Source organism: Stylophora pistillata, chromosome 3, assembly GCF_964205215.1.
Source record: "Stylophora pistillata chromosome 3, jaStyPist1.2, whole genome shotgun sequence".
NCBI classification, from domain to species: Eukaryota; Metazoa; Cnidaria; class Anthozoa; order Scleractinia; family Pocilloporidae; genus Stylophora; species Stylophora pistillata.
In genome coordinates, this window is record NC_142521.1 from 37318760 (window position 1) to 37336315 (window position 17556).

Genomic DNA, 17556 nt, shown 5'->3' on the forward strand with positions numbered 1-17556 from the left:
TAAAACTAAATGTAGAGGCATGTTGTGGTCATGAGGCAACTTTAACTGCTGTCTGTTTTTTTTTTTTTCTGGAATATATTTCAACTGATGGAGAAGATATAACATTGAGTAAAAGAGTTCCTGTTGAGACATCCTGTTCTAGTGCCCAGTCCTTCCAAAATGCCTCGTCCGCGAAGACAGCCGGTATATATTTAAAAAAACAAATTATTTCCCCTGTAATGGATCTGCTGACATTTGAATGGTGTGTTTTTATAATTTAAAGGGTGCATCGAGAAAATGTTTTTGCCATTCTTATTAAAATGAAACTCGTCATAGGGTTCTCTTTTCCTCAGTGGAGGAGCCTTGGAACGCAGAATGCGAAGGTCTGGGTCTCAATTTCGCTCGTGGGACTAATAACAAGAGGAACAACATCTTCCTCTGAACTAAAAATAATTATTGATGCTGTTTGCAGTTTAGCCTTCTCTCACCTTTTTTTGATTGTTTTTTTTTTTTCCTTTGGAAAATAATTTAAAAGATTTTGCAAACATTCCCCATGTTCAGGGTTTTCTTATTTCCACAGAAATACAAACTGCAGATGCGATTTCCTTTACCAGTTCCTAATTGCCTTATGATAATTGGATCTGTTTGGTGATGTTTTTTACCGACTTGATGTCTCTCGCGTTTAATCACTTTTCGTATTTTTCGAACGTGGAAAAAGGAAGTCATTAAACGAGTCAGTGGATCACGGCATAAAGCGCTCGAAGTGTGAAGGTATTTGTCACTTAGGACCTCAATTTATTACTTCTTCATTCAGTCCGCTTGAGACTTTCATACTAGAGGATCCGAAGCGTTACATATTTACTATAAGATTAAAGTTTTTCTTAATGATTTTCTGAAGAGAAAGTTGTTCATTGAATAATTTCCCTGTTCACAGATCAAAGCAGCATTCGTCTTATTTGTTTTATATATACATTTTGTTATAGAACGTTAACACCCATTATTAGGATTTTGCTTGTTTTGTTATATTTCACATGATTAGCGGCGCACTGAGTGAGTTATTGGTTCTTTACCTCTAATAGAGACCGGTAGAATGTAACCGGAAATATTGACAAAGAATGCGTAGAACGATCGACAAAGGATGATGTAATTAACTAGATAATTGCCACTGAAACCGCGTGTTAAGATTAACGATAATAAGATTTGTCTAACAGACCCATGCAACAGGAATTAGTGGGATCAACCGATTAGGAAATAAATAGAGAACTAAGCCCTATCCGACCACACTGGACCTACGTATCTGGATGTGGATATCTGTAGCCAGTAAAAGTGGCATTTGTGATCCTAAAATAGTTAGATCGTAAGGCGGAACGTGAATGTTGTGAGCTGAAGAATAAAAGCCAACTTAAAAGAGAGTATACAGTCCTCGTTTGCTGAACCATTGTGTGCGGAGAGCAAATTCCGCGAAACATTTTTTTTCGTATAGTGGAACAAACCTTAGACTCCATTTCCATCCGATGTTCATGAAATGAGCCCGCACTTCTCGCCTTTATGAGATCGGAAACTGCACCCCAAGAAAACACGCCAACCACAGTAGTTACGAGATCAAAAGAAAAAACCGGCTCATTTGATGAATAACAATATATGAATATTTTTTAGCTTTTACCCAAGAATTGAAGGGTAGCTTTACCATAGTTACAAATTGCAGTTGGGGAAGAAATAAATACACCAAACTAAGGAAAGACCCTAATCCAGTAATGATTATGTTTCCTTCAATGTGAGAGATAGCAATGTTTGAGCAGGGTTTTCTTCCTGTCCACATATTCTACTGTAACGCAATTTCTGGAATGGTGCCAGAATCAGCTGCGAGAGTTTTACAGCAGCACCATGTGTCAGGTAAAAAGAACTCCGTGGGACCCTGACAACACGGTACACATTAACAAAATCTACGTACAGTTAACACTCTTACAAGACAACAGACAACCTCACAGGATTACGAAAACAAGGCTTGAAGATTGCAGCCAAGTATTTGAAGGTGACGAAGATCATCCCAACCGTAGACGAATTCTTGTGTATGGAAGACCTGGAATAGGAAAGTCTACCTTCACTCAAAAACTCGCTATGGATTGGGTAAATGGCAAAAAGAAAGTCCTCAGAAAGTTTTCTCTTCTACTGTTACTACTCAAGTTGCGAGACGTTTGTGATATTCCGGACCTCTGTACTATCTTGAAAACCGCTGAACTGTTGTCTGCTGATGACCCAAAAGCATTCAATAACTTGTATGAATATGTCCGTCAAAACCAGGAGAAAGTGCTGCTCATATTGGATGGATATGACGAGTACAGCGGTGGAAAGTCATCCCCAGTTCACCAGATTTGGAGAGGCAGTCAACTGAGATACTGTTGTGTAATGATCACAGCGCGACCAGTGAATGAAGATGAGCTAAGAATGCCAAGTCATGCTCAGTTTGAAATCAACGGGCTCGATAGCAGGGAACAAAAGGAACAGTTTGCAAGAAAGATTCTTGATGATGAGGAGGACGTGGAAGGGTTACTTAACTACCTGGAGAAGCAGAACCTCGAAAAGATGGCAGAAATACCGCTTCTGTTGTTGATGTTATGTCTGCTCTGGAGAGAGAAAAAGCATCAGCTACCCACATCTCGTGCGTACATTTACGTAGAATTTATTCAGACTCTTTTGGATCACATGGCTACAAAAGAGTCAGTCATCGTCGCACCAGGTAAAAGCGTAGATGAATATCGAGAGGAACTTTCCAAAATAGGAAAACTTGCATATGATGCTCTTTTGGAGGACCGTCTTCATTTTAACTTCAGCAAATTTGCGCATAGTGATCTGTTCGAGAAGCTAATTGCTGTCGGTTTTTTTCAAGTTTGCAAACTTTCCGCTTTGAACCGTGAGAGGATCGTCTATTTTCTTCATAAGTCAGTCCAGGAGTTTCTCGCCGCTCGTTTCATCGTTGAAGAACTGACGGTGAAGAAGAATAAAACTGTCACCTCCTTGTCAAGAATGGATACGTTTGAGAAATCAAGGAAGATGGCTGAGGTTCTAAAATTCGTATGTGAGTTGTCATCAGGAGCTGCCGGGCTTGTTTTTGATCATCTACATTATGTCGGTGAGAAAGAAGGTCTCACAAAGTACAAGTTCACTAAGACGCCTTCTGTCGATGATTTGTCTGAAGAACAATACGACTTTATTCTACTCTGTGTCGATTGTTTGTTTTTGTGTCCAGCCTCAGACAGAACAGCCGTGTATTCTGCATTTCTCTCATGTGTTAACCATGTTGTGATACTTGAGGAAAGACACTATTCTGCTGCTGCTGCAGAACACTTCTTCAAATCCATCAGCAGTTTTCCAAACTACTTATTTTTTTTGGACTGGTGGAGGTTTGATGATTTTCCCCATGATCTTCTGTCCATAATTTCTGACTCGAACGCGGTCGTTTTAACGTCCTCTGGAGAAAATAAATTTGTAGAAAAGTACGTGGATTTAATCGAGGCGGACTTTTTCCTCAAAAAGTCCGAGGGAAGAAACTATTTCTTTCTGACTGAAATAATAACTACGGTTTTTCATTCCAGATTGCTTCCTGAACTGTTATCAGCGCCGGTTTGCTCTTCTAGGCCACCTGTGGTTAATTTGGTAAATAATGAAAACAACAACATTGCACTGCCTTTGACTGAGAACCATTGTTTGTCACTGGCGGGAAAGGTTGGCATTTGGGTTAAAACAGTTGAGGATGTTCTTCTGTGTAGGAACGTTTTGCGTTCAGTAACACTTCCTCGAGAAATCGCAATAGCGAGTTATGAGGAGAAAACTGTCTTTGAAGGTCAATTGATTGAGAGCACAATTAACAGAATTAATTTTACTGACAATCTCTACCGCTTAATACTTTTCCAAATCGATGTAACCGCAAAGTGTGCTTCTTTTATTGCCGAGTCACTGTACCATTCTCCAAATTTGTGTGAGCTCGACTGGACAAACAACCCTTTACACAGTGGTGTGAGTCATTTGGCTGAGAATCTTAATCACGTGCCGCAGTTGACTATATTACGTTTAAAGGATGTACAAATGGGAGAAAAGGAATGTGTGGCATTAGCTGGCTCATTACAGTACTTAACTAAGTTACAAACACTGGATATAGCAGACAACGCACTAGGTCACGGGATTATTGAACTAATCAAGAACCTGAACTATGTACCCAATCTGACTGAGTTGGTGCTGTCGAATACAGATTTGGGTGAAGATGAAGCATCAGAACTGACCCGTGCACTTAATTATGTACCAGAGTACTTGAACAATTTAGAAGAGCTGAATATAGGACACAATTCACTGGGTCACGGGATTATTGAACTGGCCAAGAGCCTGAACAATGTGCCCAATCTGACTAAGCTGAACCTGTCGAATACAAATATGGGTGAAGATGAAGCATCAGCACTGGCTCGCGCACTAGAGTATGTACCAAAGCTGGAGTATCTTATTCTAAAGTCCAATCCACTTGGCCGAGGGGTCAGAGATCTGGTCCAATATCTCAGCAGTGTTCCAATGCTGAGTTACCTGTACCTACAGAAAGGTGTTCAGATAACAAGGACAGAGTGTGAAGAGTTGTGTACAACAGGAAATGAGAGAAACATTCATGTGTACACCGATTACCATGTAAGTGTCTTTTTGTTGTTTCACGCAGTTGTATCTGATTTGTATTTAGATGCTCTTTAGCACAGCAGTCGATACTGTTTCCAGTAAGTTCCTTTGGACTCAATTAATCAGATTATTTTTCATGGGAAAGAACGAAGTGTTCAGGAACAGTCACTATTTTCAGAATTTTCTTTTTTTCTATTTTGTGACGTCAGGAGCCAGTATTGTGGATGGAGACCATAACCAGCCCGTGTTAAGTACTTTTATGGCTCATACGTTGCTTGTTTGAGGATGATTTGAAGAAAAAGAATGGTGAAGATTAAAATAAGTGATTTCAAAATTACGTGATATTTCTCGAATACACAATGACTTAAAAAAACTTTGGGAGTTCATTCGATTGGTCCTTGCTTTGCTTGTGTAGTTACGCCTTACATAAGAGAGAGAAAAAAAAGACGAATTGTGAGAATTTTTCTCTGACCAAACTCCTCTGCTCAATTTGAATTTTTGAAAGTGTTCGGCTTCTGTTGTTACTGTGGGATGCTTTTATTTGGGTTTGATCATTTGCAAGAAAGAATTGTTCAACTCGTACATGCTTTGAATTTGATGAAGTTGTTCCCTATAATCTGTGCTGGCATTTATTCGCTTTTGCTTTCAGGAAACATTAACCCATTAAAAATATAAGTAAAAAAACAAAATGGACTTTTTCCTTTTTAAAATTCAAGGGCATTTTTTAAAAAGCGAAAGTCATGTTGATTCTATTGTCATATCTTGACTTCTTTAAGGTTTGTACGGATTATAGGAAAAACTAAAATCTAAAACTCATGCTCCAAAACCTTTAAAGTGTCTTAAACCAAAATATAAGGGTAAACCCTCACAAGCACAGAATAAGGAACAACATGTTACGGGAGGAAAGAAGACAGGCGTGCACGAAATTCGACGGGTAATAATTTCTCAGTTTCTTTTTTTAAAAGGGGGAAGAGAAGCAACTTTTAACTCGTATTGCAAAAAGGGAAGGTGGAAAAAAGGAGGAAAAATATTGAGAAAAAGCTTTTCAGATGGGTCACCTCTGACAAACGCTTCGGCTTGTTGTTTCCATCCTGATATACAAAATTATAGAAAAATTGTCACGTCGTAAACAAAATAAAGCGCCTTCACAGTATCTTTCAGCGTATAAATTTATCAAACTATTCAAGGATAAAAAGCATTTTGGAGGTCTACTATACATTAACATCTTTTTTAGCTAAAAGTTCTATAGCATTATTGAAGCTTTGCTGTGCGTCAAGCACTGTGAGTGCCCCACTGAAAACAAACAAAAAGCAAAACAAATCATTTAAAAAGACGCCACACGCGACCACTAGTCAAACTTGGCACTGTACGACTAAATTATCATTTACTCGCTGTTGGATGGTTTCCTTAAAATCTGTCCGGGTCGCACAAATAAAGCGGCGAAGATGTCGAAAAATAACAGAATAACGCTTCGACCAACGAGTTAATGACGGCGAAGAATACCAATATTTAGAGAACGATCCGGTCGCCCTTTCATCAAAGATGACGAGACTCAGGGAGCCGTAAAAACCACATGATGAAGGGCGGTAAACAAGAGAAAAGGAAAAGTTTTACGTACCTAACATCGCTTCTCCACGTGCGAAAAATGATAGCGGGTAAAATTACTACTGAAGGATTATGGTCTACATGGCATACAAAAAATGAGGAACTGAACGGAACGGATTACAACAAAAACCGCCGGTGTTGAGGAATAGCCTTAACATTCTCATCTATCACTTGGATTCTTTTTTCTTTGGCTTCACTGCTCATGTTTTGTAACAGTGTCAGGTGATCGCAATGCCATCGGTTCCCGCGTCACGAAAGCTCATTTTGGAAGAAAAACTAAAGAACAACGTTGTTGATAATGAAGTTGTTTAACTTACTACCGTATGTATTTGTCTCTGCTTGGTCTGGCATAAATCCTAAAATATATATATTTTAACTTCATTTGGAGTTGGTTCTGTGTACATTTTACGCAGCTTCCCATGTTTCTGTGCCATCGTTGAGCATAAACAACTTTTTGATGGGTAAGTCGTATTGCCATCACCGAAATAAGATCTACCTACCTTCATTCGTTGCTGTTTTGTCTTTCCTGTAAAGTGTAGGCCTTTTTTATTCTTCTAATCACAAAACTAAGCAAACCAGAAACTTCTGTAGTATGAAATAATAGGAGGATAGGTTAGGAGGCGTCGGTTAAGCGAATTAAGCACAAGTGTGAACCTTTAAGTTGTTTTTAATTGGTTTTTTTTCTATCATTATTATTTGAGTGTCTCGCATTTTATTCAAACATGCAGTTTTGTCAGAATAGTACGGGTACATCGAAAGGAAAACTATTCGCTTCTGGGTAAGTTAAAAAAAAACGTTACAGCGAGAACACCGGATCATAAGAAAGAAATATTTAGAACTGTCTTACTTTCAGTTATGTAACAGACTTGTTTGTGGAGAAGTGATCTGGAGTAAAAAACCCATTACGTGTAGGCGTCAAAGGTTGGAATAGTATACAATTACTGATTTACCCTCGGGTAGGGAATAAATTAGCCAATACTTTATATGCGGAAATGAAACAATTCAGAAGATATCAGACAGTTTTCTTTCCTTTAAAAAATATACAGTATTTTACTTTATTCTTGTGTTTATTTGTAAACCATCGCCCCTTTTAAATCGCCAAGGATTATCTGAGAACATTTTCCCTGTTGTTAGATATAGTTTTGGTCACTTGTAGCGATTTGAATTCAAAAGTGAATGTTTACTGCTCGCATTTTGGACAAATACATTTAAATGCGTCAAATAATGAGCTTGTGTCAAAAATGTAAGTTGAATGTTACACATAGTTACTGAAACAGATTCTTCTAGCCATAGCAAAGGAAACGTGATACTCTAATAAACGTGGCGGAAAGCAAGGCGCTTTAAATGTATCAACTTGTGTGAAATGCAAGTTGAGTGTTACACATAATCAGTGCCGTGGTTGATATTATTACATTTTTTTCTTGTGATAGGAGGTGGAATATTCGGGGGAGAGTTTTACCATACGACTTCTTACAACAGCTGAGCTGAGAAAAGAAGGAATAAGATTCAGAAAAGAGCCAGATGGTGATGATCATGATCATGACGATCATGATGATGACGATGACTTTGAAGATGATGAAAAAGGAGGAGGATGACGACGATGAGGATGATGAATATGACGATAACTATGGTGCTGATGATGATGAGCGGGAGGAGGAGGATAATGATTGCGATGATGGTGATGTTAATCATGTTGAATGAGCGCTCGGGATAAGAGGTTTCTATGGCAACTTATTTAGCGAGTAAGGAGCAGAGTAGTAATTTAGAATAACTTGCCTGTTCTTAAGTTGTGTGTTGTGGCAGCGAGGTAACAAAGAATTAATCTGAAATCTTCGTGAGAAGCAAATCAGAATACAGTGTATACAATGCTCTCTATTGAGATTGTCAATATAATGTAATTTGATCACTCTTCGGTCTGATTGGCTTTTTAACTGTTCAACTTAGCTACGAGTTTATTTAGTGTTCTGGCCAATCAGAACACAAAAAGAATCTCGAAGGTCAATAGTTTGAAAAATGATCGGCATTGATCCTACATATGACCTTTTGGCGCAGAGAAAGAAAGTTGAGTAGAGAAAGTTGAGTAGTCTGTACTAGACCCTCCCTTTTTGGAGATGGTCTAAACGGGGAGAGCTGAAACATTGAAGGGAGCTGCCCCTTCTTTCCCAGACCCCATTTTTCACCCTCCCAATATTTCGATCTACTTTAATAACTGATACCCTGACACAAGCTTTATCGCCAACTGACAAAAATGATTTTTTCTTCACAAGATAAGCGGCAGACTTTGAGAGAAAGGAGCTGAAGAATATTTTTTGTTGTTGCTTAGATCAGTTCACAGGCAGCGTTGTACAGTCAAGTAGGCTTCTTTTTATTCCTTACATTGTTGATGCTTGAAACAGAAAACTGTTGAAAAATCGTTCGTGATCAGAAAAGTTGAAGTCGATACACAGTGTTACAGGCTTAAATACTTGTTTTTGTAAATAGCAATTTAGCTTGGCTTGTTTTAATAAATGTTTTCGCTCTTGTACTCTTACTTTGGTTGATTTATTAAAGAACTTTGTCTTAATTGCCGAAGAAGGTTCACCTGATGTGAGAGTGTTTGATAAAGACAATGGATGCGACCTCTATCCTTGTTGCTCCGATCCGAAAGCACATTTATTGATATTATTTATTGAAATTATTTTACAGCTGAATGCATTTCGCGCTGAATAATATTAGTGTCCGGATTTTGAACTCAAGAGACTATTGCTCGACATGGGTACCCTTAGGGTGTGAGGAAAAGCTGGTTAATTTTCGTGGTTTTATATTTGCGTCATTACCCTTTAATTTCTAGCAGAATCTGATGGCCTGAACTGTGGGATATATACGTCTTTTGCGTTCGACCAACTGACCGACCTTTTTAATGTTGCTTTTGATGTTTTGTTATTTGTTTATTGCTTTGTTTTTTGCCCGTAAACAACTCTGTGTTATTTCATTCCACAAGCTTCCCATCCTCCCCTTAATTTTCCTACGCTGAACAATTCGATTAGGTGGCACTAAGAGTCATGATCACCTTAGCATCCTCTCCTCTTTACTGCTGTGGTATTAATTTTATCGAGCTTTGAAGCGAAGAAACAAACAAAAAAGCCAAAAAAAGAGAGAGACAGTCAAAAGATTGTACGCAGTCTCTCACCTCTCGACCTTTTTCCCCCTTTTTTTTCGCTCTTGCCCCACTAAAGAATATTCCAAACAATTATCACATCCCTTGAACACAGAGTCTACAATAGCCTGTTGGGTTTCGGGCTAAATTTCTCCGGATGGGAATTTTGTTTGCGTGAACTAGTTAATAATTCAAAGAAACAACTCGGGTCTTTTTTCAAATTGGTGTTATGGACAACACAACGGCAATTTTCAGTTTATTTTTGGAATCAAGAACATGTCCATTGACATAAAAAAAAAAAAAAAATTATATACTAACTAAGCTAAGGTGATTAATTCTTTGCAGTTTACATTAATATAAAAACGGATATGACGCAACTACTTGAAAATCGAACCAATGTTCTTGATAAGGAATATCCTTAGAAGCCTTACATCACACTACACTCTGAGAGGGTGCTAGCGAACCCGCCCAAGACTGGTAACATTTGCAGCGCTCTATCAAAGAATTCCGCCTTTTCAACTTAACAAATGGTAAACACCACAGCGTACACTATTGAGTTATGGGAGCACGCGGGAGGTTGCTAAGCACGAAAGAAGCGTAAGAGTCGCTCGAGGCGATAGCCGAGAGCGACTCTAGCTTCTTGAGTGCTTAGCAAACCTCCCAAGTGCATCCATAACTCAATAGTGTACGCTGTGGTGTTTACCATTTGTTTTATAACATAATATTAACACATTGTAGCTAAAGAGTTCCCTTTTATTTAACAAATCTTACGTGACCAGAAAAAACAAGCGCGCGCGGAAAAATAGTCTTTGCATTTGCTCACGTCAGCAGCGTACACCCATGGGCAAATGAGGCTAAATTGACCAATCAGAGCGCGCGCTTTACTTTGGTTATGTTATAATTCCTGTTGTCTCAAGCTCTCCACTGTCTTCTCCATGCCTTCATTAGATTTCTGCATTTGTGCGAGTCGTTGGTTGAGTGTTTGGTTCTCTTGCATGAAATTTCGTCTTTGTTTTTCAGCTTGTATCATTCTGGCCTTTACCACGTTCTCCATCTATTCTCCACCGTTGCTTCAGATTCCATCCGTCCACGGAGTCTCTTTGTTTCCTCCTCCTGTTTGGCCTGCAGCATTTCCATCCATTTACCAAACAGGAAAAACAGGTCAGACAGCCATAAGAGAGTCATGATGAAGAACATAAAAGCTTTTACTCTGGTTCCCACTTTGTGCAAACATTATCAAATGTCTCAGTCGCTCAGAATGAATTTCTGTTAAAAAAAACTAAAATAGGATCTGTTCTTGCTTGTATGAATTAACTAAATATACATTTTAAGGTAATTGTAAGTGATAAGGTTTTTATGAGGTAACATTCTCATAACATAGAAATTAGGGAATGGTGAATTTATTTTGGCAGGTCACATAATTACATTGGAATGAAACGAAGAGAGCTGAGCCGTGAAGTTTGTCAGATACTGACACCGGATCAAAATGTCTTACTTCCTTATGACGCTTGCGATTTTCTTGTTGTAAACCTTCGTATCTATTTTTCCTAGAGAAACAATGAAAATTCAAATCAATATAGGCTTTGTCCAGCAGACGACAATATTCTACCGCATGTAAAAATAAAATCATATTCTCTTCCTTAAAACGAAATAATCCAGCCATGTTTTTTGACAAAAACACAAGAAAGGGATGCTGTTATTCCATAGATTCTCCGTTCCTTTATTTTGCTGTAGAACATAAAAAAAACTCCCGTTTCGGTTCCCATTCCCTATTTTCCATTTTGCTTCCCTATCCACAATTTGATATTCCTGATTCCTGATATTCCTGATTTTAAATCTACTAAAAATAAATAAAGGTGTATCATCAGTACCCCAAGTTTTATCTTCTTTTGCTCTCTTTCGGCTTTGGCTGCAATTTCCCGACTCAAGTTCTCGTCGAGTCCTTTAATTGTTTCGGCACGCTTTCCTTACAGTAACCACCAAGAGACTAGAAACTGTTATATTCTCTTATAATTACATAATAATTACTAAGTCCAAGAATCGCAATGTACTTGTGCTAAAGGAACTGCATTCAATTGATACCCATGCATTTTTTGTCTGTGAAACTATTAGGAAAAATATGTAAGATACAGATGAGGAGGCTTCAAACCATAGTTACTACTAACTATGGCTTGAAAATGCAAGTTGAGCGTTACAAATATAATTGGTGCTGTGGTTGATATTGTTGCCTTTTTCCTTTTTTTCTTGTGATAGGTGTGGGAATCTTCAGAGGGAAGGAGGACATCCAACGACTTCTTACAAAAGTTGAGCTGAAAGAAAAAGGAATAAGGTTCAGAAAAGAGCCAGGTGATGATGATGATGATGAATTTGACGATAACTGTGGTGACGACGGTGATGAAGATGACGATAACTATGGTGATGTTGATGATGATGAGCAGGAGAAGGAGGATGATGATGACGACGATGATGATGGTGATGATAATGGTGTTGAGTGAGTGCTTGGAAAAAGGTTTCTATGGGAACTGATATATCGAATACGAGCAGAGTAGTAATTTAGAATAATTTGGCTGTTCTCAAGTCGTGTGTTGTGGCAGCGAGCTAACAAAGATTTAATCTGAAATCTGCATGACAAGCAAATCACAATGCAGTGTATACAATATTCTCTATTGAGATTGTCATGATAATGTAATTTGGTCAGTCTTCTTTCTGACCGGCTTTTTTAAGTGTTCGACTTAGCTGTGAGTTTATCCAGTGTTATGGCAAATCAGAACGCTAAACGAATCTCTCAGGTCATTAGTTTGAAAAACGGTCGGCATTGATCCTACCTATGACCTTTTGGCGCAAAGAAAGAAAGTCGCGTTGAGTAGTCTGTACCAGACTCTCCTTCTTTGGAGATGGTCTAAAGCAGGAAAGCTGAAACATTGGAGGGAGCGACTCTTCCTTCCCAGACTCCATTTATCACTTACCCAATATTTCGATCGTCTCCACTAACTGTGATACCCTGGCAGAAGCTTGATCGCCAGCTGACAAATATTATTTTCTCTTCACAGGAAATACGGACTTGTGAGACGGAGCGGAAGAATGATATATTGAGCTTAGATCTGTTCACAGGCAGCGATGTTCAATCAAGTAGGCTTGTTTTTAAGCCTTACATTGTTGATGCTTGAAACTGAAAATTTTTAGAAAATCGGTCGCGATCAGAAATGTTTAAGTCGATACTTGGTATTCCATGCTTCAATGCTTGTTTTGTAAATAGTAATTTAGCTCGGCCTACTTTAATAAATGTTTTCAATATTGTACTCTTACTTTTATTGATTTATTAAATAACATTGTCTCAATTGCTAAAGAAAGTTTCGATGGTGTGAGAGTGTTTGACAGAGACAATAGGTACCACGTCTATCCTTGTTGCTCGGGCTCCGGCGATAGCAAATTTATTGAATTAGTTATTTTACAGCTAAACACATTTCGCGCTGAATAATATTTGTAGCTGGATTTTGAATTCAAGAGAATATACTTCGACACGGGTGCCCCTATGGTATTAGTAAAAGCCGGTGAATTTTCGTGGTTTTATTTTACCTCGTTTCCCTTTAATTTATAGCTGAATTTGACGGCCTGAATTGTAGAATATATACGCATTTTGCGCTCCACCAACCCACCTTTTAAATGTTGTTACTGATGCTTTGTTGTTGTTGGTTTTTTGCTTTGTGTTTTGGCTGTAAACAACCTTTTCGTATCTCTTCCCACAAGCCGCCCGTCCTCCCTTTAATTGTCCTACGCTGAAATATTCGATCAGCAGGCAGCAAGAGTCATTGACTCTTGGCATTAGCATCCATTCCTCTCTACCGCTGTGGCGCTAAGCCTGTCAAGTTTTGAGGCGAAGAAACAAGCAAAAGAAGAAAAAGAAAAAGGAGTGAGAGAGAGAGAGAGAGAGAGAGAGAGAGAGAGAGAGAGAGAGAGAGAGAGAGAGAGAGAGAGAGAGAGAGAGGAGAGAGAAAATCAAAAGATTGTAAGCAGTCTCTCTCTTCTCTCCCTTTATCCCCGTTTTCTCTTCGCTGAAGCGCCACTAAAGCAAGCGTGATATTCAAAGTAGTTGTCACATCCTCGTACATAGGGTTCACAATGGCTTATTAGTTTTCGGGCTCAATTCCCCTAAAAGGGGAATTTGTATACACTTGCTAGAAATAATCAGAAGACCCGATTAGTGTCTTTTTAAATTATTTTATTTTAGGTCACTTTCAAGTTATTTTACAGTCCAATCGTTATCAGAAAAAACAAACAATTCTCAGTTTATCTTTGAAACCAATGAAATGTCAATTGACATACAAGGGATTCCATATTTTTAAGGTGGTTAATTTGTCACCAATTACGTCAAATCGGAAACGAATATTATGCAACCATAGATAAATCGAATGAGTATTCTTGATAAAAGATTACTTGAGAGGCCTTACATGACGCTACTCTTCGATAGGGTGCTAGCGACCCCACCCAAGACTAGTATTATGTGCAACGCTCTATCAACGAATCCTGGCTTTTCAACTTACTGTTGTCGGCTCTGATTGAGTACCAGCTGTTGTCTCAAGCTCTCCACTGTCGTCTCCATGCCTCCATTTGATTTCTACGTTAGTGCAAGTCGTTGGTTGCATGTTTGGTTTTCTTGAATGAAATTTCGTCTTTGTTTTTCAACTTGCATCATTCTCGCCTTTACCATGTTCTCCATCTGTTGTCGTTGGACTCGCTGCTTCAGCTTCCATGTATTCACGGAGTCTTTTTTTCCTCCTCCTGTTTTTTGTGCAGCATTTCCATCTATTTACAAGACAAAGTTCAGGTCAGACAGCCTAACCCTAACCCTAACCTAGCTATGTTTTACGTGTGTGTTCACAAACTGTAACTGAACAGTTTTGGCTGTTTCTATAGTTCACTTGGTCATAAAAAATTGGAATTATTAAAGATTTTTCCTGACTAAGTCCATCAAAGAAAGCTGGGAAGCACTGTAACTATTATTTTTAGGCATTCAAGGTTTTATGTACAAATAGTTTATATATTTATCGCTTACTAATCCGAGGTAGGTCCTTCCATGAAATGAACAAGCTGCAGCCTCCATCTGGTGCAAAATATGCTCAAATATATTGGTCATCAGAAATTGTGTAACAACAGGCGTTAGCAAAACTTAAGGAAAGTTTTGAGACGCTAGGAAAAAATAGCCAATGTTATTCTCTTGCCTGAAAATGCCTTTTCACAACTTATGATTTTCACCGCGTTCGATTTCGGACCTTTTACTCAGCAGCTTTTTAAATATATCACAAAGATAAGAAAATATCAGTGGAGTAATTAGAGTTGGTTTTGTTAGAATTCTATCTCAGGAATATCGAAACTCTCATACATTTACACAAACTGATGCTGGGAAAACAATGGACGTATTTTGACAAAGTTCGTCTGAATTCTTTTTATTCTAAAGCGCTGAATGAGACATATTTAAGTAATACCTCCTTACAACCGGCTCGTAGATAAGAACAATGGGCTGTTAACCAGCCACCAAATATCTTGTATTTTGTTTCGAAACTTTTGTACTGTTTTATTTGTATTGTTCTTTGTCATTTGAATCTCGATATTGGCGTTGGGCACAGCTTTTTTATACGCGATTCTTTGATTATGTATTCCACGAAATTTCATAGATTGACAGAACTTCGTTGTATTGTTGTTTCAGCTTACGATCCATAGATTGATTGATTGTGAGATTGATTGTGATTTTCATCGATGATTGTAGTCCGTGGTCGATTGCCTTTCAAGAGTAAAGACTCGTACAAACGGTCAACTTTGGTTTGTTATCTCGATCTGTAAAATAGTCCACAAACGCCTCGTTGACCGCGTCTTGGAGCGACGCCCCACTTAAACTTGAGAATCTAGATTTGTGGTCGCCGCAAATGCTACACTACAGATGTTACCGATGTGAACATGCATCCGCGTATGAACATCAAGACATGCATGGCTGCGTGTGTTGTTATCAGCTATAACTATGTCATAGGCTGACTGGACATTGGGAATCACTCCAGGAGGGTGTTAATGGCCTTCACGTAAAATCCAACTAGGTCAGCCAGACCTGCAAATAGAGTGGGTCATCGAAGGATGGAAAATTAACTTGAAGTTAAAGGACATTTGAGGAAATACTTTGAAGTCAAATTGAAAGTGTCTACTTCAGACAAAAAAGTGTAAAAGTAATTTAAAATTGAAAAAGATGGGACAGTTTTGGAAACGCCGAACAACTCAAGAGTTAGGCCGCCCTTTATAGAAAATTCCAGGGATTAAGCTAATACCTCTAAAATTGTCTTCAAAACATTTTCTTTCTATCTGAAAAATTCTTAGAATTTTGGACAAGTTAGGTGTTGCTCTCTCAAGAGAGATGAAGTTAAATGGAGACCTAACATAATAAGCTTTTCCTCCACCAGTAACTAGTTCAGCCCATCGTTGAGGTTGTGCTTAGGAGTGAGCTCGGGATACTTTTCAACAAGACCTTACACTTTTCTCTCCTCGGCAGAGAAACCTTAACTGTTGACCTGACTTCTGTACGTGTTGATGTTTTTATGAATTCCTCATTTCTAAAAGGTGGACGGAGGTAGTTTCATGGCTGCGAAGCCAGGGGAAGAAACGCAAAATGCTTTCAGCTACTTTTTGGGTGTGGCCTGCCTTTTCCATTCATCGTTCCTTGAAAGCCTGTTTGATTAAACAAGGAGCTGGTTTAGAGATCATAAGTCAGCGAGTCTGAGGAGACGAGGGAAAAGGTGGCCACACCCTCTAGTTTTTTTTCCCTGTACATTCACGAAATGCTTTGATGTGCTTGCTTCTCGAAGTATTAAAATTTAGTCAAGACCTTGATATCCCGCGAACCAATTTTCAAAACCCTTCTCGCCAAGGATGAAGCAAATTACAAAGTCCTAAGTGTTGTCAAGGTGAACCAATCAATCAGTTCAGTTTTTGTTAATAGGATACAACTAACTTTAAAGCGTAGTCAATTGCAAAATATAGATGAACTAAACAGACATACCAAATTACTATTTAAATTACTAAAAGTGGAAATAAAGCTTTTTAACTCTGGTTTTGGTTGAGTTACATGTAAGAGAACATCTCCATGAGTTTAGACGAGTTGTGATGAGTTGGTTAGGTTTGCCGTTGGAACCAGCAGATTTACAAACGTTCAAGTTAGATCAGAAGAGATTAGTAAGCCTGTGCCTCTCTAACAGGGAGAAAATAAAATTCAAAAGTGGGGGTTTTCTTTTGTATGTTGATAACACTCGTCATCCACAGGTAGGTCAACACTACTTCATCGTTAAATCAGAAGAGTTTGGTAAACCTGTGCCTCACTAACAAGGAGAAAATAAAAATCAAGAGTGGGTGTTGTCTTTTGTATGTTGATAACACCCGTGTACATCTCAAGGTCAAGACTACTTCATCAATTAATTAATGGTGAAATGGCGAAATCGTTACTGAAGATCGCACATGTGAACAGAACTACACTAAGATTCCCAATTAAAGAACAGCCACTTGACTTGCCGTTTTATTAAAGAGGCCTCAAATTCTTCTAGAAGGAAACAGCAGAGCGAAGCTGGGGAGATCAGATGCTGCTTTGTCGCAGAAATGCATGATTGACTTTCGTTTTATTGCTGTGACCTTATTTTGCTGTTCTTAGTAATTTTTCCAATTTTTTTTTTTGTTAAAGATCAGCGAAATTTTCAATGGAAATGAACCTGAGACAAGAGTTTTCTTTTGAATTGATTGATAAATCCAAGGTGGATGATTGCCTGGAATGTCTGCTCGTTAAATCGGAGCGTGATCATCAATATCCTGCAGATGTCCTACCGCGTGCAAATAGCGGCTGATAAGCCCCCCTCCCTACCTATAACCTCCCCTTTGTTATAGACCCATTTACCTGTAAACAACAACAAAAAAAATCTGACTACAAGCCCCAAACTAGCTTTTCTTTAAGAGGTAGGAACTCTGTGCTGTTTCAAACTAAAAGTTTGAAAAGTGCTAAACAATAATTTCCATGGTACAAAAGTGCGAAACAATAAATTCCATGGTACATAACTGGTCACAAGCCACTGATGCCACAGGCGCAGCTGTTAGAGTGGTATTTTTCGACTATCGTAAGGCTTTTGATCTTATTGATCACAATTTGCTGGCCAGAAAGA

At 38.5% G+C, this 17556-nt stretch overlaps 1 pseudogene across 1 annotated transcript; it reads left to right on the forward strand.

Moving 5' to 3' along the window:
* The first annotated feature begins 218 nt into the window (after nt 1–218).
* Nucleotides 219–8767, forward strand: LOC148735938 (NLR family CARD domain-containing protein 4-like; annotated as a pseudogene). Its single transcript, XR_015998635.1, has 3 exons — nt 219–241; nt 1779–4647; nt 7668–8767. The product of XR_015998635.1 is annotated as an NLR family CARD domain-containing protein 4-like (transcript).
* The last annotated feature ends 8789 nt before the right edge of the window (nt 8768–17556 follow it).